The sequence below is a fragment of the Aotus nancymaae genome, unplaced genomic scaffold, assembly GCF_030222135.1.
Source record: "Aotus nancymaae isolate 86718 unplaced genomic scaffold, 86718_ANA_hifiasm-v0.15.2.pri h1tg000029l, whole genome shotgun sequence".
Classification (NCBI taxonomy): Eukaryota; Metazoa; Chordata; class Mammalia; order Primates; family Aotidae; genus Aotus; species Aotus nancymaae.
Window position 1 is genome coordinate 44773882 of NW_026988442.1, and position 23366 is coordinate 44797247.

The following is a 23366-nucleotide window of genomic DNA, read 5'->3' on the forward strand; positions in this document are numbered from 1 at the left end:
TTATGGAATATTTATTAAGACTATGAAGAAAAAATGCATTTTATTACAAATGATGTAATTTTCCTACATGGCTGATGAGTTTCAGGTCTATCCACCCTCTGGGCAAGAATAATAGTAACTGTTTCAAAATCACAACTCTAGCAGCATTCTTTTTGTGCTCTAAAGCAAGCATTTTTGGCAAAAGATTAGTTTTTACAGAAGAAAGAACATTGCCTTTGGGATCTTGCTCATTTTCTCACTATTTCAACCTTAAGTTAGCTAAACTGAGCCACTTCTGAAATCCTTCATACAAAATGTTCAATTCAAATTCCTCTCCAGCCTCTCAGGAAATTTGTTAGAGTTTTTTTCTCCAGAAAGGAGCCCCATCCTACCCCAAACTCTTAAGTGTAAAAAGGCTTCAGTCCCATCGGCACCCAAATAAATCATTAAGCAAGAAGTAGCTGTCTTCTTCAATTTTGTCTTTTCAGTTCATTGGTGTTTTTTGATTTTTTTTGCTCGAGACTTCTTTTGTATTCACAAAGCAATTTCTTTGACCTTCTTGAAAGGTATCTTAAGACTCCTAAGGTATCTGTTTGACCTGAGTGCAGAGGTAGTGGCCTGCTCCAGAGGAAGATGACCTGTTTTTAATCTTTCGGATATTTCTGAAATGTTAATCCCAGCATTTTCATGGTAAATTTTCTCTCAAAATATTATTGTAATTACAAAGGAATCAGAGTAGAATAGTTCTCATACAAAATGCCATCTTTTGGTCTAGTAGCCTAAATTTCTTGTATGTATTGATGTTGCTTTAAATCTTATTTTCATCTCAATTCAACGTCAATTTGATGTGTCACTGTGCTAAGAACTGTAGGGAATAAAACTCAACCACTTTGGAGCCAAAACAAAGAGGTTGAGATCTCCCGGGTGTTCACTTTTTAATCAGTTGCTAAATGGCATATTTATATATTTCATGTACCTTTCCTTATGTACATATTTTATTTAATTACAAAAAGGAAAAAGAGAAGTTAAACCCTCTGATAATTTCCAAGTCAAATCTGGGATTCCTTATGCTCTCAAAATTCCAATTTAGTTTGACTAATACTTATTTGTATGCCCGCTATGAGCCAGGCATTGTGGTGGGAAGTCAACTATGAAAAAGAGGTGAGTTATTTCGAACTTGGACATTTAACAGATGTGAGCGCCCATGAGAGCAGATCCTGTCCTTAAATGTGCATAGATTAAATGTCTTGGTTGAATGTATTTGTAGGACTTAGAGAATTTTTATCCTGTGGAGATGTTGGAAGTGGAAGATAATCCATTTCTTATCTCTGTTTATAGATGGTGAACTTCACAGCTGCGGAAAGACTTTGACCTCTGGACAAAAAGCCTGAAGGATGCTTAAAGACACAGTAGGGGTTTCATTTGTCCTGGCTAGTTACAAATCTAGGAGTAATGGCTCACTGCCTTGGGTTACCAGGTTTCAGCTCTTTCACACCATCTCTCCTCTTTCGATGCTTCCCCTTAAATGTTCAATTGACAAATTTAAAAAAAAGTCTTGATTTATAGCATTGCCAAACAACATCATAAGAATGGGTAAAATTAAATAAACACATACATAGAGAAGAACACAGTGCTGTGAATCTACTGAGCTAGAATGCATGCTTCTAGGAACACGTGCCCAATCTGTAATTTTATTTCTAACTTTTATAAATATACTCCTTTCTCATGTATGACATTTCTCCAAAGGAGGATCTGATAATGGTAACCGCAGCAACGTTCTGAGGGAAATGATGCTTTGTATCAATCCAGCATCATAATTTGAAAATGTATCTTCAGCTGCAGAAAAAAGACCTGCTACTGAAATTCAATCTTGGACTTGTTTTTCTTATTACAAAAAGGGTGTTGATAACAGGCTACACTATCACTACGTGATTGCTGGTAAGGTTTTTTTGATTACTTTTTCATTTGGAAAAATAATCTAGAACCTTGAGACCACACTGTCAATGCATGCCCCACAAGAGACACTGTTTTCAGGGAACTTGAGGTCAAGCAGGCACACGTAATACTGAATTACAAAGCACCCTGCTGAACTCCAGGTTCACATATGCCATGTTCCAAATCCTCCCTCCGATGTATGCAATGGTGCATACAGTAAACATGTTATAAACTTCTGATGAATGCCAGAGATATGAGTGACATCTGTATCATATTTTTCTTCATTTTATAGAATTGTTAGAGCCACGTGATATTTATTAAGCATTTTAATGCACATATAATAGTTCTACTTATTAGGTAGCTTGAGAAACTAATGGAGCAGCCAAAGTCATGCAAAGGCCAACTGCTATTCTTTAGATGAGCCCGCGTCTTAAGAAACGTGTAGGGTAAGATTAAGCTGATACCAAAAGATAATTTTCTTATGTTTAAAAGGAAGATGATAAGAACCGTAAATGTTCAGCATTTCATTTTATCTCAGACAAAAAGGGTAATTGTGATGTTGTGGGCCTGATTTTTAGCAGATCCTTCTTGTCCTTTCAATGCACTGCACTGTTCCTGATTACCCACCTGCTCAGCATGCTGCAGGTAGTGGCTTGGCCTGATTATTACAGAGGACAATTGCTGCCGTGACATCCAGCATCTTCATTCATCGAAACAATGCGTTTTCCCATACCCAGTGTATGGGAATCCTTTTATTCAGTGATTCACAAAAATACACTGCCATCACAATTCTAGTCAGGTTAATAATGTAAGCTGTGACCTCTACTCAAAAATGACTCCTCATTTATTATGAAAGTTTCAGGGGAACTTTTACTGTAGTCAGAAGCTTAAACAAGTATAGTTTTCCTATGTGGTCTAAAACAATCACATAGCAAAAAAAAAAAAAAATGAAACTTTCCGGCTAATAATTCTGTGTTTAATTTTTTACATGGAGTAAAGTAAGTATGGTAATATCCTTAACTGAACTCTCAAATTCTTCTCTAATGATCTTCTTGACTGTTAATTAGATGTTTAAACTAGTACCTTGGGTTGAGACTCCCTCAAAGATTGAACAACTTGAGCTAAATAAATCAAAGACCATAGTCTTGTATTTTTCATACTATGCTTTCCCTAGGAGGAGTTAAACAAACGCTCAAAATGGTGGCTCAGCTATAACAACACCCTAAAAAGCCTAGATGAACACAAAATCAGTGCAAATCTATAGAAATTCTTAGCTCTCCTATTGTAACAGGATACACAATTTGCAAGGTAACAGAGTAGCTTACTACAGACAAGGCTGCAGTCGCCCCTTAGCACAGTGGCATGCTTCAGTTTTTCCCAGCAGAGTTGCCTCTGGCTCCCCCTCAGGATGGGGAGAGAAGCTGCAACAGCTCAGGATGGCACAGTGGAAAAAAATCAACACTCTGCCCATGAGTTTCATCATCAACCCTGCCAATTACTGGCTTGCTCCTAACAACTAGCTCTCAGTAGAGGCTTCTCTAGCCTTCGTTTTCTCTTTTTGTTCATTCCATGACACTTTATGGCTACTTTCATTCTGACTTTTAGGTTGCATTGGAAAATATATCCCTATCCTTCAGTAAGACCTCTCTGTGCTCCAGGTGCTGTTCTAAGTGATTTATGTGCAAATATCATGCAAGTTAGAAATTATTGCCCCCATGTTCTAGTTCTACACAAAGCACCAGTTATGTAGCAGTTCAATACATTTCCTTGGTGCCTTTTCTTTCTTATTTATTCCCAGTCCAAAGTCCTACTTTAGAGACAAGGAAACTGAAGTCTAGGGAAGTTAAGATCAAGTAGAAAACTGATGATGTGAAGTAGTGTTCAACGCCCACACTCTCAGCCACGGTCTTATGCTGCTGTTCTAGGTGGCTCCTACGTCTGTCTTCTGCTGCTGGTCTGTGGACACCTCGAGAATGGGGTCAGTGTTTACTCAGTCATTCTCTCCTTATGTCTTGCACAGTGTTGACATTGGGGAATGTATTCTGGTTTGTGCTTGTCTTTAAAAGAGGTCTATTTGCCATGCCTAAAGCAAAGGGCCAGCCCCCAACACCAGTTGGCCATCCAGGAAACATTTTTGGAGAGTTTATCTTCCTTGCTAGAGGAAAGGTGCTATCAGGCTGAGGATCTATCACAATAAAAGATTCTTTTCACACAGAATACCGAGAAACACACTGGGCCTAGTGGACACATTTGTCCCAAGTAACAGTGACCCTGGACCATAGCTGACTGGTCATGGATCTCAGCCTGGCCACCTGTAGACCAGCCAGCAGCCCAGGGAGATGACTTAATATAAAAACGCTTTATAATAATTTAACAAGTCGATCTTTTCCATGAGAGTTTGAATATGAGGCACACACAGAAGTCACTGATGCCAAGAGATTCATAGAAAAAAAAAGTGCTTGAAACAGGCCAGGAGACAAAGGACAGGCATGGGGGAAGAGGAGTGTTAGGAGAAAGCAGGCAGTGGTGGGAGCAGTATCAGAGGCAGCAGTGTCAAAAAGGAGGCTGGAGTCACCAGTTGGCGCCCAGAGGTGCTGATGTGTCCTTAGTGCGGATCCAGTAGTCCATGATGTATTAGGATGCAAATTGCCGAGCCCATTCCTGGGCTTCCTTTATTTGTATCCCCAGCACTGCGTCCTATCACTGAGATCATCTCAGAATGTCTCCGAGCTGAGGACTGGGGCAGGGAGGAGTCGGGGCTGGGAGTAGAAAAATGATGCCAACACACCATCCCTGTCTATAGGAGCTGTGATCTAATGAGGCAGATGCAGATATTCACAGGTGATTACAACCTTAGACTATGCCTGGGTTGGGCTGGCCTACCTATCAGAGGGCTCTCTAAAAGGGACTCCTGGGATATTGTTATATATTCTCATTAAAGTCCTATTCAATGGAGCTGAGAAAGGACGAAAAGAAGAGTAACGAAAAAGGGTGGAATCTGGAAAGACTGAAAAAACCGAAAACCTACTATAATTCTACTCCCATTTGAATTCATGTATTTCAGTAATTGCCTGCAGTGCTAAAAGAGAAGCTAACCTTTTTCATAATATCATGTTTAATAAAAACTATCTCTTAGTATATTTTGAGTGAGTTCAGTGCTCATTAGCGTGAGGGACAAATAGCAAGTGAGTTACAACACTGCATAATGAAGAGGGAACCTGCATGGCCTCCTCAGTCCTGAGCTGAGGAATCTGCTCCTTTCCTTCATCTGGGGGAACTGGAATTGCACCCTGAATTATGGGCTGGCTTTATAAGGTGCACCCCAGATGTCCTCATGCTGGACACGGCCCACAGTTACAAGGCAAACAGGAAATCAAATCAGATCAGACACAGACTGGCCATTATACATATAAGGCCTAGACAAGAGGGGGGCCTTTCTTTCCTTTTCAGATTGTGATCAGTCCTGTCCTAAGATTACACTGAAGATGGCCACATCCTTCCCGAAACATAACTGGTCATATTTTTCCAGCCTGTGACTAAGGTACCTGTGCCTGCTCCCTCCCCCTTTAAAACAGTTTTAGATTTAGAGGGGTACTTGTGCTTGTTTGTTACATGGGTATCACAGCATAATGGTGGGGGTTGGACTTCTAGTGTATGCCCATCTAGAAATTGCTCACCAAATATTGAACATTGCAAGGTACCTGTACTTTCAGAAACTTGAGGTCACTGAAAGGCAGCTTTGAGAAACACTGGATTTTGTCATGCTGGAAACCCACAGTCATGGGGGTGGCAGAGTTGGCATAGAGAGTAATGATTATGTCTGGATGGCTGGACTAGGATGCTATACACACAGCCCATTATTACACTGAACTGAATGGGGCACGGCAGCAAATTATTTCCTTCAACCTAATAACTGCTTATACCTGGTGAATGCCAATAGCGTGCCAGGCTTCTTCAGGCACACCTTCTTCCGTACCACTTCCTCTGAGATAGTGGAAGGTAATAAGTATTATTAGTCCCATATGATAATAAGGAGAGGGATGCTTGAGAGAATAAATAACTTGTCCCAAACAAAATGGTTGCGAAGTGGTGAAGAGATGGGATTTGAATCCATTCATTTGGGCTTGAGGACTTGAGAACTCTCTCTATTTATTGCTCCATCCCATTGCTTCCCAGCAATAAAAAGAGCTATTTCATCCTCTTACTCTCAAAGCGGAATGAAACCAGATGAGTGTTCAGCTTCTGCAGTAAATGAGTCAGTCCTTCTGGACGACTTCTGCTTAAGCCCCAAGATTCTCTTGGACATCTGCATAGTTTCTTTCTCTTTCTGCCTCTGAAATTCTCCTCCTGCAGTGATTATGTTTTCCCATCTCTGCCGAGGTTCTCTGGTTGAAACACATCAACAGAAAGCAGTGATGTGAGATGATTTCTCCACCCCCTGAAGCTTAGCCATTCACTAGTTTAGTCCACAAGTAAAGCAATGCATATTTCAAATTCCATTCCCTGGGTAGCTACAGTCTGCTGTTCTAGCCTGCCGAGCCAAAATTAATTAGAGATGAATATCATAATAGAACAGTATTGATCATAGCATATCACTGAGAAGTGTTGGTCTGTGTTAATTAACATGATTTGCCATCAACACTCAGTGTATTTATATACAATCAACACGAGTATTTGTCTACACAGACCAACACGTTTTTCGGTAGTGGTGAAGTCCCCCTAAAAATGATCCATATGTTCAAATGCTTGTCCCTTTGACTCTACCCAACCTCTGCCTGCCACACACCTATGGGTAGTCTCATTGCCTTCATATTGGCTGCTTCAAACCTAATGCATAACCTTTGGAATATCTAAGCAGTTGGAAGTAGAGAATTAGAAGTTGTTGGTATAAATGTGAGAAGCATCCTGGGGGGTGGGAATGGAAGTCTAGGGGAGGATTTTTAAGTGTAGACTATCTATAATGTCCCTTTCCCCAAAAGAATCTGAATATTTCTCTTTTATGTTCATGTAGTTCTAATATTATGCTACACTGCCCCCCATTTCAACAATTAGAGATTCATTTTATAAAAATAAGCAGTCTCTTTTATTTTATTTATCTATTTTTTTGGAGATGAAGTCTCACTCTGTTGCCCTGGAGTGCAATGGCTCCATCACGGCTCCTTGCAGTCTTAAACTCCTGGCAGAGAGTGTTGAACTCAGTGGGTGCTTATAGACTTGGGGATTAGTGCTGGGTTCTCTTGTAAGATGTGGACTTGATGTGATCAGGAGAAAGGGAGCAAGGTGAGTGGCCCGGCTATATATATTCTTTTTTATTCTTTTCCTCTCTTTTGGTACTCTAAACCAGAAGCTTGCCTCAGCCTCCTGAGTAGCTGGGACCACAAGCTTGTGCCATCATGCCTGGCTAATTTATTTGTGTTTTTATTTTTGTAGAGATGAGGTCTCACTGTGTCACCCAGCCTGGTCTCAAACTCTTGGCCTCAACTGATCCTCCTGACTCAGCCTCCTGAGTCACTAAGAGTACAGAAGTGAGCCACTGTGCCCAGCTATGGTCTCTTTTGAAAGGTAGATAGCTCTTGGAAGATTAGGGGACTCTCAGCCATTTAGTTACTTAATCAAATTTGTTCACATTTCTATGCATTATATTTAGTCAGACCAACTGCAGTTAGGTGAGTGAGTTTTGCCTTTTTTTGCCCCTAAAATATCCTGCCTTCCCTCCTCACTCCTCCAATCAATGAGGGGGCAGGAAATTTTAGAGCATAGAATTCTTGGGAAGAAATGGAAGGGCAAGTTTGGAGGGAGGAGAGTATAGGAGGCCCAGGGACCCAATACTAGGAGGGTAAACAGTGCAACATCAGCCAATCATGTTCTAGTCAACATTCTGCCCAGGGTCCTCCTCGAATCCAAGAAAGAAAAAATTCTTCCTCTCCCCTTCCTCCTCTCCTTCAGTGCTTCATAAGGGCATTGTACTTCCAGCACTCAGCTGGGTATTTTAATCTGTATCCTACTTTAGGTATGTTATGGATTAAAGAGACTTCTGTGGGCTGGCCTCAGTAGTTAAATGTAAATGGTTATCAGAGAAAACTATGCTTCGAATTTTGAATTGCAAACCAACCTGTGGGACAGAATCTGTCTCAAACTAGGGGCTACCTGTGCATGGCTCTAGGCTGCATCATTACCCCGCCCCCTGCAACATACTCATTAGATACTGACTGCTAAAGTATGAAAACACGCATCAAAAGAGAAGGCTTGAATGCATGGGTTGGCTCTGCACACAAAGCTGGAACATCTGGATGAACTGTAGACTAAGTACACTAGCCAGATGTTTTAAAATAATTGATAGGGCAGATGACATATTTGTGTGATTGACATTTTTATTTTTTACTTTAATTTTTTTTTTTGGTGTCGAGTAGCCTTGGTCTTTGTAACTGCAGAGTTGCTTACTAAAACCTGTCTTGATTTCTGAGAAGCAGAGAGTGTTGAACTCAGTCGGTGCTTATAGACTTGGGGATTAGTGCTGAGTTCTGTTGTAAGATGTGGACTTGATGTGATCAGGAGAAAGGGAGCAAGGTGAGTGGCCCGGCTATATATATTCTTTTTTATCCTTTTCCTCCCTTTTGGTACTCCAAACCAGAGGCTTGGTCTTAGTTGATTTTAGTTATTTTAAGCCTCTTAACTTTCCATCCTCTTTCTGTGAAATTTTATTCAAAAGTAGGATGCATTCTATTGCAGGTTGTCTCAAACTATAATCAAGGGTGACCAGCATAGAAATATGTGGGGTATTTCGTGGAAATGCAGATTGCCAGGCCCTCCCGTAACTACTGGATCAAAATCTCTAGAGGATATGGTATTGGGAAACTCTCTTTTAAATAAACTCCAGGTGAGTCTAAATGCGGACTTAAAAGAACTGCTGCATTATAGCCTCATTCTGAGTCAGGTTAATAAAATTCATTTTTTAATTTTATTAACCTGTAGAATCTAGAAATCAAATAACATAGGAAAATTTGTAAGTTAAGTATCAGCATGCTGCTGAAAATGTAATGTAAGCAAGTTAAGAACTTGATAACAGTTCATCACAAGTACTTGCCCTGGAATCTGTTCTTAAGCATGTCAGACTATTTTTCTGTCTGAAATCTGATTTTCATAGAAGATCAATAAGGGAATATTTACATTGCCAATATGGTAACCATTTATTATTTGATTTTTATAAAATCCTTGCCTCTAAGCAATTGGCATTCGAAACGAATCAGACCTTCATCAGCCATAATTATACTTTATTGCCTTTGTTCTGAGGTATGCATTTTATTTCCATTATCCCTATTGAACAAAGCTGGCATAAAACTAGCAAAGCCCAGTTTACCACAGTGCAAATTGAGTGGAGAGGCTAAGTGAATGTAATCTGGTGGGTTTTCCCTCAGATTAGCAACCAGAGGAGTTCATTTTCTCTAAGAGCCCCCACACTGGGCTGTGGGGAAGCAGTGTGAACGGAACAAGGTCTGCAATGTAGAATGGTAATGTCCAAAATCACTGACAAGCAAGTTTAGTGCAATTAAAACAACGACAAAGTGGGTTGCTTAGAATCAAGACAAACCATTTGGTGAGTACATGAATTTTTCCACATTTTCATGGGCAGGGCGGAGGAGGAATATGGTGGCTATGGGGACAGAATCTCCCCAGGATGCTTTATCAGTGAAGAAACAAGAGCTCCCAGAAATGAAAAGAGTTTCACAAGGGCGTTTTAGATGTCTGAATTCTCTCTGCACGGGAACTGGGAGGATCATCGAATGGCTTAAGGACCAGGAACCTCAGAACCTGACCACGGTTTCACTCCTCGGAAGGATGTGTGCTTGGGTGTCACCTGATGGTCAGGGACTCTCCTAACCTGGCGTGGCTTTAGTCCCACAGCTAGTGCAGATTGAGGGGCCTGTCTTCTGCTCACAGTTTCTGCTAAGAGGCATGGCTCTGGGTATTGCTCTAGTCTGGACAAGTGTGAGTGGGCTTTGCTGTTTACCTTAGGTTTAGTTTTTCTAGATTTTCTTTATGTAAAATGAGTACTGCTCATAATCCTAAGTTTCAAACTCAGGTATATGATTGCATCTGGTCTCTCAGTTTCCATGGCAATGGCCTGTCCCTCCAATACAATGCTCTGAATGCAGTAGGACCTTAATTAACACTGGTGGGCTGCCCATTCACAGGTATCTCCCAGAATCACTGTGCACCCACAGGCAGTTGTTTTATCATAGCTCCTCCCCACATTCCACTATTCACACGTGGAGTTATCCTTGTTTCTGAGTGAGCCAAGCACAATGAGTGCTGCATGCACTCAGCAGTCGCATCTCTCCTGGCTCACTCAGGAGACATTTCAGTCAGGTTTATCTCAAATTCACTTCCTCTGCCTCTGTTGGTTCAACAGCAGCTCCCCAAATGCCCTTGCCAAAGAGCCATGTGACTAAAGGTGACAGTCATGCAGTTTTTCAACAATTGTGAGATGCTGAGTTGAGGTTTTTTTTTTTCTTTTTTCTTTTTCGGAGCTCGGTTCACCTAGAAGATGTTAATTTCTAAGAATCAGAGTGCAGTTTTCCTCTCAGACAAATCTTACCTAGAGAAGCCACTAACTGTGCCACTGAAGGGGGAGGGGGTGCTATTATTCTGCACTGACGGAAAGGTCGGCAGTTTATTTAAGAAAACAAATAGAGTACCTCTTTTCAGAAAGTTTACAATAAATCTACAGAAGTGGTATGCAAAGTCATGTAGGTCTCCTCACGGCTATAAAAGCAATATGCTTTATATTTACACTGCCTTTATAAAATTACTAGCAAGTATTCTCCTTTATTTTCATTTGTAAGTACACTGAAATTCCTGAATTCTTGTCATAAATTGTAGAAATGTTTTATGAGTGTTTAAATATACACGAGGTTAAAGGTATTGTTCTTTTTATTTAAAAAAAAAGTCTACGTCACTCTAACTCATCCTAACCCGAAGCATCTACTGTGCATAATACCTATTGTGCTGTTCTTTGTTTCCACTTTTCATTTGAAAATGCTGCAATTTCCAACTTAAATTCTCACTGCATCTCATAAAATCTTTTTACAATGTAAAAGTTCTTTATGTGTCAAAAAAAAAAAAAAAGGTAGACAATACAACTTCCAGTAGCTAAGACTCTCCTGGAACAATGCAGTGTTAGGCATAGCGTCTGATTTTCCTGTGTAGGTATAAATGAGATGTTATAAAGAAAGAGTTCATTTCTGGTTCTCATAGTGCTTGCCAGATACGAGCAAAATGCCTACAGCAGTGATGTGGTCAGCCCCTACTTGCTTCCTAGGTCTCAAAGGTCCCCTTTCCTAGACTGCAGCAGTATCTGCTGACATCTACTCATCGTTTGATCAGAAACTTGGGCACGCACTTAGAGGTGCCTTAATTAAATCTTGTACGACCCCAGGAATTGTCCGGGCAAAACTTGGGTGACTAAATGAGCTGTGAAATAACACAAGTTTCACTTTTCTTAATGTCTCACCAACTGCTCCCTCACCTCCACTGACCCAGCACACATACCTTCTATCAGTCCAAAGTGGTGCCTACTGGGTAGCCCAATATCCCTGCTGGGATTGACTGTTTTCTGAACTGACTACGAGGTTAGGGTCCAGTTATCTTCATAACTTCTAATTCCTTAAGTGCTAGATGTTGTCTTACTTAGAATGGACATATTGGCAAAAATAGTCTCTGTTCTGAAATTCTCTTACAGCCAGACCATTTCCTCCACTCCACTCCAGGTTACTAATACCTGGGAAAACATACCAGGGTGTGATTGTTTGGTGCCTCTGTCCAATCTCATCTGGTTCTCTTCTGCCTTTTACTCAAGTACGTGTTGCCTTGGATTTTCTAAGCCTCGAATAAGGGGGTTTGCTGGTATTATGACACATTTTAAATAACTTTACAGTATCCAAAGGAGCCATAACACTTTCTCTGTATTACGTGTCAGGAAAATTTATGTTGTCACTATTTCTTTAGTAATGTGCCAAAATATAATCCACAGAGAGTGACATCTTATACCATAGTGAGCAAACCATGGTGCACAAGTCAAATCTATCCTGCTCCCTATTTTTGTAAATAAAGTTTTATTTGAACTCAGCCAAGCTCAATCATTTATATGTTGTTTATGCCTGTTTTCTTGTAGAAACAGCAGAGTTGAGTAGGTGCCACAGAGACTGTATGGCTCACAAGGCCAAAAATATTTACCATCTGGCCCTTTATAGAAAAAGTTGCCTACCTCCATGATACATTCACCCATTACTTAATCTCACTACTTGGATTCTAAGTAGATTCTGCCCGTGCCATATGATTCTTGGACTTTGAGTGAGAGGAACGGAGAGGCAAGAAGATTGAACATGTAGGTACCAGAGAAGGGATATGACACTCTATATATCCCTGAGTGTTACTGCAAAGAGCTTAGTTATTTTTTTGCTCAACAGTCCTTTAAGGCATGTGTCCTTAAGGTTAACTTGTTACACAATATCTGTCTATGAAAAGGTTGTGAAACAAAGGATTTCATGATTAATCATATGACAATTGAAGGGTAGGACCAGGTACCCAGGTACCAACTTGGTTAAACTCCAAATTATTTTCATCAAAAGGGATGAAACTCATTTTCAACTTAGTGATATCTGACTCAAGACATTAGTGTACACAAAAGAAATCAACACAATACTAGGCTCTTCTAGGCTCAAAGACTTCCAGAAGAAACGACTTAAAAAATGCTACCAAGAGAGGAGTAAGCTTGAGAGAAATTGTTAATAATTATTGTTGTCCAATGAGGATTCAGAAATACTAATCCCACTCCTTTGTGGGTGTTTTCCTTACAGTCTATTTACTCTGGCCACACCTTGCTGCTAGACAAATTTAGCTTTATTGGATTGGAGATATGACTAGCATTGATTTTTTTCCCATTAAGTAAAATATTATAAAGCCATGCTTATAAATGTCTACATCGCTCAGGCTTGCAAATAGATAAGATAAAAATTTTTCTTAGCCTCATCTGCTAAATTGAACCTGATAGCAAAATTTCTCATGCAAATCAAATGATGGATGTACTGACAGTTAATGTCACAAAGTAGTCATTCTATAAGAATATATACATAACTACTAAAATTTAAAATGGCTAAAGGAAGGGGTTTTACACACTCTCATGCCAAATTGTTATTTTTTTTCTTTGCACTGATTAAAATAATGGAGTCATCATTGCCAAAGGGCAGAGCCGTTACACTGCTTTTATCAAATGCAAATAGGCGTAAATACAAACTGTAAAACGGAAGAGAAAGATCATGACTCACCGTCTGACAGCAAAGCTTATTAAACATAATCAAAGACGCAGAGTGAACTCATGTTGCCTTTCAACACATTGCTAAGGAATTCTTTTTGCTGTAAAACTAGCATAAAATGTCACAATCCTGAAACCGCTGTTGGAGAAACTTGGTTTAAGACATTTAAAACAACTTCAAGACGTCAAGTGGAGAGGATTTACTTACCATAGGACAAATCATACTGCATTTAATCTGGACATACTGCCACTCAAACTGTAGTCAATAATTGATTAAAAGTTGATCCCTCAGGACATTAGCGTCTGAAATTTTAGGACACTTATTGGTGATTAAAATTATAGTCTATTGAATGAACGAAGCCTCACATGTTAACAACAAAATCGATGTGTGTTGTCTCTTATGAAATACAAGGACAATGATTTATTTCTCAGGAAGTCAGTGGACCATGAGGTAAGGCACATGGGTCTATATTGAGAGGTGAAAATCCTGCCCCTGGTGTAGGATTCTGGGACTTTGAGTGAAAGAAACAGATGGGCAGGAAGATCAGACACTCAGTTCCCTGAGTGTTACCTGGAAAGAGCTTAGTTATTTTTTTGCTTGGTTATTTAAAATATGCCATAACACCAGCAAACCCTTGCTCAAGGCTTAGAAGACCCTAGGTAACAATAGTCCTTGAAGGAATGTGTCCTTAAGGTTAACTTGTCATACAATATCTGTCTGTGAAAAGGTTGTAAAGCAAAGGACTTTCATGATTAATCATATGACATCTGTGGGATGCTTGGTCATGACTATTTAAAAGTTGAAGCTAGTTCTAAGGCCAACCCTTGGCCAGCCTTACAAAAATACATGCATTTTAGCTATGCCTGGCTTGTCTGTTTTTTATTTATAGGTGTCTTTGGACTCTACATTCTGGAGTACCAGCTACTTCCACTTGAATCTCTGTGCACACTCAGGTTGGAGCCTGGAACATAGTAGTTGCTTAATAAATGTGTGTGGCTTGAATGACTGCAAGAACAATTCTCTGTCCCAGTGTGAGAAGACAAGGACAGAGATGCTGATTTGTCCGAGGAAGACTGGCTTGTCTGGCAATATCCACTCAGTCCCTGGCCTTAGACTCCTTAAAAGCAAGTCACAAACACTAAAATTCATTGTTCAATGTGACTAACAGAATTCTTTAGTTAGACGTTAATAACTTTGAGTTCAATACCTGCCTCTGGCTTCTTCTAATTTGCGGTCCAGTAAGTTTTGCCTGACATTCCGAGGCATGCCCACTTTGAACCTTCCTTTTGCCTTGTTGCCTGCAGATATCTCAGCTCAAGAGTCCCTACTCTAACCTCCAGGACTGTGGCATCTCTCAACCCCCAACTCGACTCTACCATGACCAGGAGAGATCCTGACCCGAAAAGAAAAATCTCAGGGAAAGCTTCAAGAGATATTTTAATTTCCATTTTCTTCCTTGAAGACTTAGTGAATTTTGGAAATTTCTGGCAAAATTGGGAGCAGAAATTATATTAATCAATGATGAATTCTCAGGATTTTCAGGTTATTGTTCATCTCAGTGGATAACTGATGGCTTGCCTTAGGTGATCTGCATGAAAGTAATTATCACCCCCAACTGCCAGTCTTTACAGCAATGGCTGAATAGGTTATTTATAACTATGGCACTGAGCATTGTTTAACACTCCCCACATACCACATCGTGCTTCATCTGTGCTTCCCAGAGAGCTCATATCACAGTCTAAACTGCATCACATTTATTGTTTTATTTTCCTCTTGCAGCTTTGTAGTAGCTACTCGGAAACATCTCTTTTGTATTTCTTACTCACTGTATTCCCCAGAACACTGGCAGTAAACTTTGTACAAATATGGATACTAGAAATGCTTACTAAACATAAGAAGAGGAAAAGGGAGCACATGCAGACACATCTAATTCAAATTTGGTGAAATAAATACTTAACCATTGGCCTGAAATGAGACTTTTGACCAGTTTTGCTCAGTTTTAATAGTCATGATCGGAATTATACATTTGTTTTGAAATTTTGCAAATGCAATAAACAACCTCTAGCCCATTCTGACACGTTCATCCTTTTGATCATGTACAAGTTAATTTCTGTAGATACTTCCCATTCTTCATGACTACTGTGTATATAGTAATTTCAGATGAAATCCTCCAGGAGACTTTGCCTCCTGGGCTAGACTCACAGGGTATCCGTGTGGATGTTTGTTTTCTTCACTTAAAACACACACATACACGCATGCACGCACTAACGCACACACGCACGCTTAGGACCAAGGTTGGGCAAAACTCAGAATTAGATGAGTTTCTCTTGAGCCTCTTTAACCTCTAGTTGTTCTTCCTCTCCCTCTTCTCTGCCTGCAATGGCCTCTTACTGCTCTCTGGATGTTTAGTGACCTCATCTAGTTCTGAATCTCTTTCAAACTGGATCTCTCTAGTTTTTCCTAAAAATTGCTCTCAGCCTAATTTTGCTGGAAGATTTCCAACACATGAATTAGTTGTATGATGTTAATAAATGATAGCAGCTTAGGCATTTTCTGGCCTGGAGGGATTTGCATTTTGATAAAGGGCAACGCCCTAATCCAAAGGGATAAATTGCAAATGGTATAATTTTAAGTCTTCAAGGGTGGCATCAAGGGTCAGACAGCCTTCTAACCCCAACATCTTGGCTGCCTGCTCTAAAAGTACTGGAGACTCTCCTTCTCACAATGCTATCCCCCTTTATCACCATGAATAATCAAGTCATTTTATATATAAGCCCCAAATACCGACACTGGCAAAAGCTGAACTCACAAAAGGGAAAAATGTTGACACAATGCTTTAAATCATCTGAATTTAGTGGGTTTGAGGTACAATATGGGGAAGGGGAAGAAATAAAAGCAGAAAAGGAGGGAAAAAGGGCAGCAACATAGGGCATAAAAGAATTATCTCTTTAATCTGAATGTTATCACAATATATTATTAGATACATAGAATACATGCATTTTTGACACCTCTGTGAGATAGAATTATATGTACTAACCCAATTTTTCTATAAAATGAAAAAAGAGATTGATTCGCAATCTGTAGGGAAGGCAGACTGCAAAGATAGAGCAAATTTAAGGGCTATTACACATAATGTGTTAAACTTTAAAAACACATTTCATAATGGCAGCTCTGAATCTTTAATCAGTGTATAACATGGAATACTACCTTTTACAAATAAGTGCCTCAGGGCTATTTACCAGATATTATTAATTGAAGTGTATGGCCAATTTGTCATTGCTAAGAAGAGTGGGACAGCAGCTCTTTTGTTCACATATTTCTGAAGCAAGTCAATAAAATAAATGTGTTCAATAGCAGGAAAATTCAGCTGCATTTGTTAAACTCACGACTTTTTTGGAAAACAACAAATCACACACTCACGCAACATGATGCTGGTCTTTGGTTAGGTCATGCATGCCCTATCACAGATGTGAGAAAAAGGCTTGAGAGGGCTTGGAAGATGATTCCATGTCAAATAAATCAACGCAGTAAGCTTGGAAATGCATGTTACTGCATTAACTTTAAAGTCTCTTAACTAAACTTCGATACTTAATAAAGATCTCATTTTGTTTGTCTTTTAAAAAAATTGATAATACTTGGAAGGGCAGTTAAAATTTCTTTCAAGTGAACAAATCAGTTGTACAGCATGAATTTTATAGGTATTTCACAACAAACAGAATAATAATAATAGTTATTAATGTAAGTTATCTAAGAGAGGAATTAGTTTGTCTCCTTTACCTTTGAAATGACTCTGCAACTTTCTAAATCATCCTTTACTTCTTGTTTTCTAACCACAGTCATTCATCTGACTCAGGAGATTAGACACAGGTGAAGACTTAGATCTGGTACCATTATGTAGACATAAAAAAATGAGAATTATTAGAGAGAGGTTAAGAGATATGAATAATATGAGGATATTAATCATAAATATGCAATTCAAGTCCCAGTAAGACAGACTAGAGATAACAGAGGAGATATGCTATTTAAATTCAATATTTAATTGAAAAGTTTCCAGAACTGATGAACAACATGCATCCACAGATAATGGTACCATACAATATGCCAATAGGATAAAATTTCAGACATCTACAGCTACATATATCCAGTAAAACTGCAGAACACCAGGATAAATAGATGGTCTTCAACATAGCAGAGAAAAAAACAGATCAGCTAAAAAGGATGAAACTTTGATAGTAAGATTCTCAACAAGGGAACCATAAGCCAATAGAATAATATCCTCAAATTGCTGAGAAAAAATAGTTTTAAACATAAATATTAAAGCCATCTTTTAAGAATGAAGATAAAATAGAGGCATTTACATTAAAAATATGCAGACAACAAAGTGGAGTTTCTAATAGGCAATCACTATGGAAATACTGAAGTTATAGACTTCATAGAAGGAAAATGATCTCAAAAGGATAGTATGAAAGGTAAGAAGAAACAGTGAGAAGAAATGGTTTAATAAATAAATCAAAATAAACAGTACATAGAAAACCATAATTGTGTCTAGCTTAGGGAATTAAAACAAATAGAGCATAATGTAAATATTAGGAGAGGGGTGAGCAAAAATCTACATTAAATGTTTCAAGGTTTTGTATAGTTTTAGGGTAGAATTAATATGTTGTGGAATATCAGACTTTATTAAATATGCATATTAAAACTTCTAGGGCAACCACCAAATTCATTAAAATAACTTCCACACCAGTTGATAGAAAACAATGGCATAAGACAAAAAATAGTTTTCATTAATTGAAAATGTAAAGGATCAAAGAGAGAAAAAAAAGAGTCAGAAAAATTATAAATAACAAAATAACAAAAATAAGTCCAAGTATATTAACAATTAAAATAAATGTAAATGATCTTAAATTGACAATAAAAAAATCAGAGATTATTTGATTGAATATAAAAACAAAACCAGTCATTTCTGTGTATAAGAGTTATGCCTATAAGAAAACAGAAAATTAAAAATAAAAGGCTCGATAAGGTGTAACTGATAAATGCTAACCAAAAAAAAACTGAGTAATAAAAAGTATTCTTAAAGACAAAAAGCCTTTGAGAATAGGAATGGACACTACAAACTAATAAAAAGGTTTAATTCATGAGAGATCTATAATAATAGTTGCAAACATATTAATCTATAAAATTATATGAAAATACATTTTAAAATTGCTAGCATACAGAGAAATCTCTTATTATAATGAAAAATTTCAATACAACCCTTTCAATCATTAATAGATGAAGCAGATAAAAATGATGAATGTATGAAAAATTTGATCAATACAATTAACAAGCTTGATTTATTGAATCCTGCATACAACAAGAAATGTCACATTCTTATCAAGAAACATGGGTCATTTAAAAAATTATTCACATAGGAAGCCCTCGGTGCTCATAGACCATTTTCTCTGACTGGAATTCAAATAAATTAGAAGTTAATAATTAAAGGATTAATTTAAAAATCCCCCCAATTGGAAATTAGGCACACATATAGTGCTGAATAACTCATAAATCAAAACCTTTTTAATGGAAATTAAAAATATTCAGCTGAACAATAATGTTGTATTGAAATAATACTCAATAAAATTTTGCAGCCTCTTATATGTTTGTAGCTAAGCCATCAAATTAAGAAGTTAGAAAAACAGAGGAAGCCCCAAGAAAGCAGAAAAACAGAGATAATAAAGATGAGTTTTTCAAAACAAGCAAGTGAAATAAGAAACAGATTAAAATAGATGGTCAACACAAAGTTATTTCTTGGCAAAAATTGTTTAAATAAAATGGTGACCAGATTGATTAACAGAAAAAGAGAGAAGACACAAACAGAAAATACTTGGGATATAAATAAGAACATAAACTACCAATATATCGGAGATTTAGACAAAATAAGGAGAAAACATATTCTTACCAAAATTGATTTGAAATATAGAAAAGTGAAATAGTTCTATAACTATAAAAACATTTCGATGGAAATATAGGCAAAAGATAAAAACAGACATATCTTACAAGAAAAGAAATAATAGCACATAAATATATTTAAAAATTTTTATTAGTAATTGGGGATACAGAAATTAATACTACACTGATAAATATTCTATTGTTTTCTTATTTGGGAAAAAGACAAGGAGTCTGACTGTACAAAATACTGCTGTTCTTGAGATTCAATGCTGATGGGGGCTTAAATTGGTTTAATTACTTTAGAAAAAAATTGGTACTATTTTGTAAAATAGAACCTTTATACACTTAACTCCTAGCAATTATTCTCCTAGATATATACTCGAGACACCCTTGTTCATGCAAGCCAGGATATGTTGCTTGTTACAACAAAAAATGAAAAATCTATTAGTAGAAGTTTGGATAAATAAATATGATATATTCACATGGACATGTTAGACATTGATAAAAATGAGTGAACTATAGCTACAATAACAATTATATATTGATGTGCCTTAAAAATAACATTCATAGAAAATGCACATCATGAAGACTACATATAGCATGATATGGTTTTTATAAAGTGTAAAACCAAGGAAACAAAGCAATATGCATATGCATATTGTTTATGATATATATGATACATCTTTTTTCTTTATAAATAGCAAATAAATGATAAAACAAAATTCATGATAGTAGGTAACTTTGAGCAGGAACTAGAAAGCAGATTAGAGGAAAAGCAGAAGAAAGGCACAATGGTATTAGAATTATTTTAGTTCTTTAAGTTGGGCAACAATTTTATGGACATTAATCCTAGTATTCATGACATATTTGAAATAGATTTCTAAATGTTCAAATACTATATAATAAAAAATTGAAAACCAGAATTACATCATTTCTGTGCTTACACTTTAAAAAATAGGTTCTTACTATTTACCAAATAAGGTTTCAAGTAATTAGCATGATGTTCTAGATGCCGCTTCTTTCGCTAGGTTGTCATGTTTCTGCTGCCATAAAACAGATTTCTTTACCTCACCATATGTCTTTAGCCTTGCTGCTTTGCTCTTTTTACTGAATATACATTTTTTATGCTCTTGTGTTTCTTCTTAAACTGTTTCCTAAGGTTTCAATGCCTTCCCTTTCTTAAAGGTTTTCTACACAAATACTTCTCGTCTTTCAGGAACCAGATCTGCCCTTCTGCCCAGTGAGGACTGACTTCACCAGCTTCAGAACTCCCACCACACATGACCTGTCCCTACACTGCAGTGTACTCTGCATCCATCAGGCAAGAAACAGCTAAGCAAACAGTAATGGTGACGCAACTGTCTCTCATACTATGATGGATAAAGACTACACTTAAAGCAGTCTTAGAGCAAGTATCTCATCAAAAACTGAGAGTAAAAAACACCCATATAGTAAAGTGGCCTTCCAGTAAGGACTCCTCAATTACATCTGGAAATAGAGATGCACAGAGGAGCGCCAATAAATTAAATTACTTTAGTGGAAACTTCTAGAGTCATCTGGAGTGATTAGAGTCTGTTACCCAAACCTGACTGAGAGTTGTCATCAGTTTCTCAGTAAGGGAAAAGTTAAAGTTTATATGCACTCCTACTTTATAGTATGAATACTGGCATATTATTTTCTTTACCCTATTATGTATCTTCATATGGTTTCAATAAGTGATGAAGTTGCCTTCACATAGTATTGAATTATATACTCTCTGTCGCCAACATTATAAAATCTAGATAGCTCAACTCCTTTATTGTAGTCAAGATTTTGGTTCCCAGTATGGTCAAAGAGCAGCAAACTTTAGGGAGTTTATTTCTGTAAAGGTGAGCTTCAAGGTCAAAGATGTTTAGTGTGATTTATAGATAGTTATTTAACAATGGTGAATACAACCACTGTGGTAACAAGGGCTGGGAGCCTGAAGGCAGTGGGCATGGTGTACCCTGGCAGGGAGGAGTATTTTATCACTGGCATCATTTAGAATTGCCATGCATGCTGATAATAAAAAGTAGGCAAATTTTAAATCTGTATTATTATTATATTTTAAATAATTTGGAAACAGTACACCCCCTTTTCTCCTACATCTGTGAAGGACCACTCTGGCTATATCCACCCCACCTGGGTATTTCCTTGTTGGCTTTTCTTACCAGCTCGTAACTTCTTTGAGGGCATGGAAGATGTTTTAACTTTTTTTGGATCTCAAAGTTTTGCACTTAGTAGATGTTTGTTGAAGAAAGGAATTTCATTTTTTAGAATGTACTAGGTGGTAAGTAAACAAACACCCAATTTACTTTGATATTTACAAAGTGGATATACTGATCCATGAGAGAGAGGCTTGGTTCAATGACCAACAATGTCATCAAATGCCCACTTCCTTTTTGCCTCACCAGCCTGCATTCTGGGGTGTAAGCTTGCCTGTATAGATAAAAACTGGCTGTAGGGCCGGGCGCGGTGGCTCACGCCTGGAATCCCAGCATTATGGGAGGCCGAGGCGGGTGGATCACGAGGTCAAGAGATCGAGACCATCCTGGTCAACATGGTGAAACCCCTTCTCTACTAAAAATACAAGAAATTAGCTGGGCATGGTGGCATGTGCCTGTAATCCCAGCTACTCAGGAGGCTGAGGCAGGAGAATTGCCTGAACCCAGGAGGCGGAGGTTGCGGTGAGCCGAGATCGCGCCATTGCACTCCAGCCTGGGTAACAAGAGCGGAACTCCGTCTCAAAAAAAAAAAAAAAAAAAAACCTGGCTGCCAACAACACCAGAGGCTACAGAAGTCCTTGTCCATGACAGAAGGAGACAAAGAAAAGTGATTCCAGAAGCATTTTCGGAAGAGCAAGGAAGCTGCTTTTCCAATTCCTGTTCTCTATTCTCATTGTCTTGGCTTGAGTCATGTGCTTACCCCTGAATCAATGACACTGAGTGCCAGGGAAGGACGGAGCTCCTACCAGAGAATGAAAGGAATTAGCTTATTTTCCAGGTGAAGTGGGACTGGAAGTTGAGAAGTTACCACAGTGCCTGCCAAAAGACTAAAGTGTGGCTGGTTGTATAGCGGGCTCTGAAGGCAAGTTTTAACTTAGAGATGATGATGATATATTGAACAAAATCTAAATATGACCCAATGTATATAAAGCATTCCTAGAAATTTTTTATTATTTATTTATATTGGTAATATTTTACTTTTCAGAGTATTTGCACAAAAATGAATCTTACCTGCTTCTAGCTATAATTTACAAGGGTGGGCAGGAACTATATTTCTATTCTATACTCCTTTAATTCTAATTTACTATGTGGGCCATTTCTATAATGCCAAGTATCTACAAAATAATATAGTTATTCATTATCATCCTATAACAATATTGTTTTACTTGCCACATTTATTTGATTAAAATAAAGTCCACGAAAGACTTTTTTCAGTATAATTTTGGATCCAAGTCAGGAATGCCAGCTGGGCCAAAGACATCTTATTATAAGGTGGTTTCACTGGTGTTCAGGAACAGCATGTACCAACATTCCTGGAGAGAAATAGGCCAATGAACTCTGAAAATTCTGTATCTACACATTAAAATATCTGTCTCATTTTCTGGCATGGAATTAGAGACTGCAGGTACCATCTACCTTCACTGTTGCAAGAAACAGACCCCTCAGAGAACCTATTAAATGTGTCTCATTTATCCTAATCTGAGCAGCACCAAACGTGTTGCTTTATAAGTTTCCCTAGTAGAATTTACTTTATTTTTACTTATTTATTTATTTACTTAGAGACAGAGTCTTACTCTGTTGCCCAGGCTGCAATGTGGCAGTGCGATCATGGCTTACTTCTGTCTTGAACTCCTGGGCTCAAGCGATCCTCACACCTCAGCCTCCCAAGTAGCTGAGACTACAGGCATGCACCACCATGCCTAGGTATTTAAAAATTTTTCTTGTAGAGACAGCGTCTCACTGTGTTGCCCAGGCTGCTCTCAAACTCCTGGGCTCCAGCAATCCTTCTGCATTGGCCTCCCAAAGTGTTGGTATTACAGGCGTGAGCACCTGTGCCTGGCCTAGAATTGCTTTTAAAGAAATGTGAATTACATTTTAAAAGGTTGTCTCATTATTCATTCATTTATTCCTTAATTTCACAAATATTTATTGAACTTGTATGGCTTAATCTTTGGAAAAATGAAAC

General features: G+C 38.1%; 1 protein-coding gene across 3 annotated transcripts in view; it reads right to left on the reverse strand.

The window, feature by feature from the left end:
* The window catches only part of B3GALT1 (beta-1,3-galactosyltransferase 1), a 571010-nt gene that overhangs the window by 95370 nt on the left and 452274 nt on the right, over positions 1–23366 (reverse strand). The window contains exon 1 of one of the 3 annotated variants that reach the window (XM_012440623.2): positions 13434–13590. The exons of the other annotated variants lie outside the window; for them this stretch is intronic. The gene's annotated coding sequence lies outside the window, so the exon portion shown is untranslated. Of the gene's footprint in view, positions 1–13433; positions 13591–23366 lie in introns of those variants that run through there. 3 annotated transcript variants of the gene reach the window in all.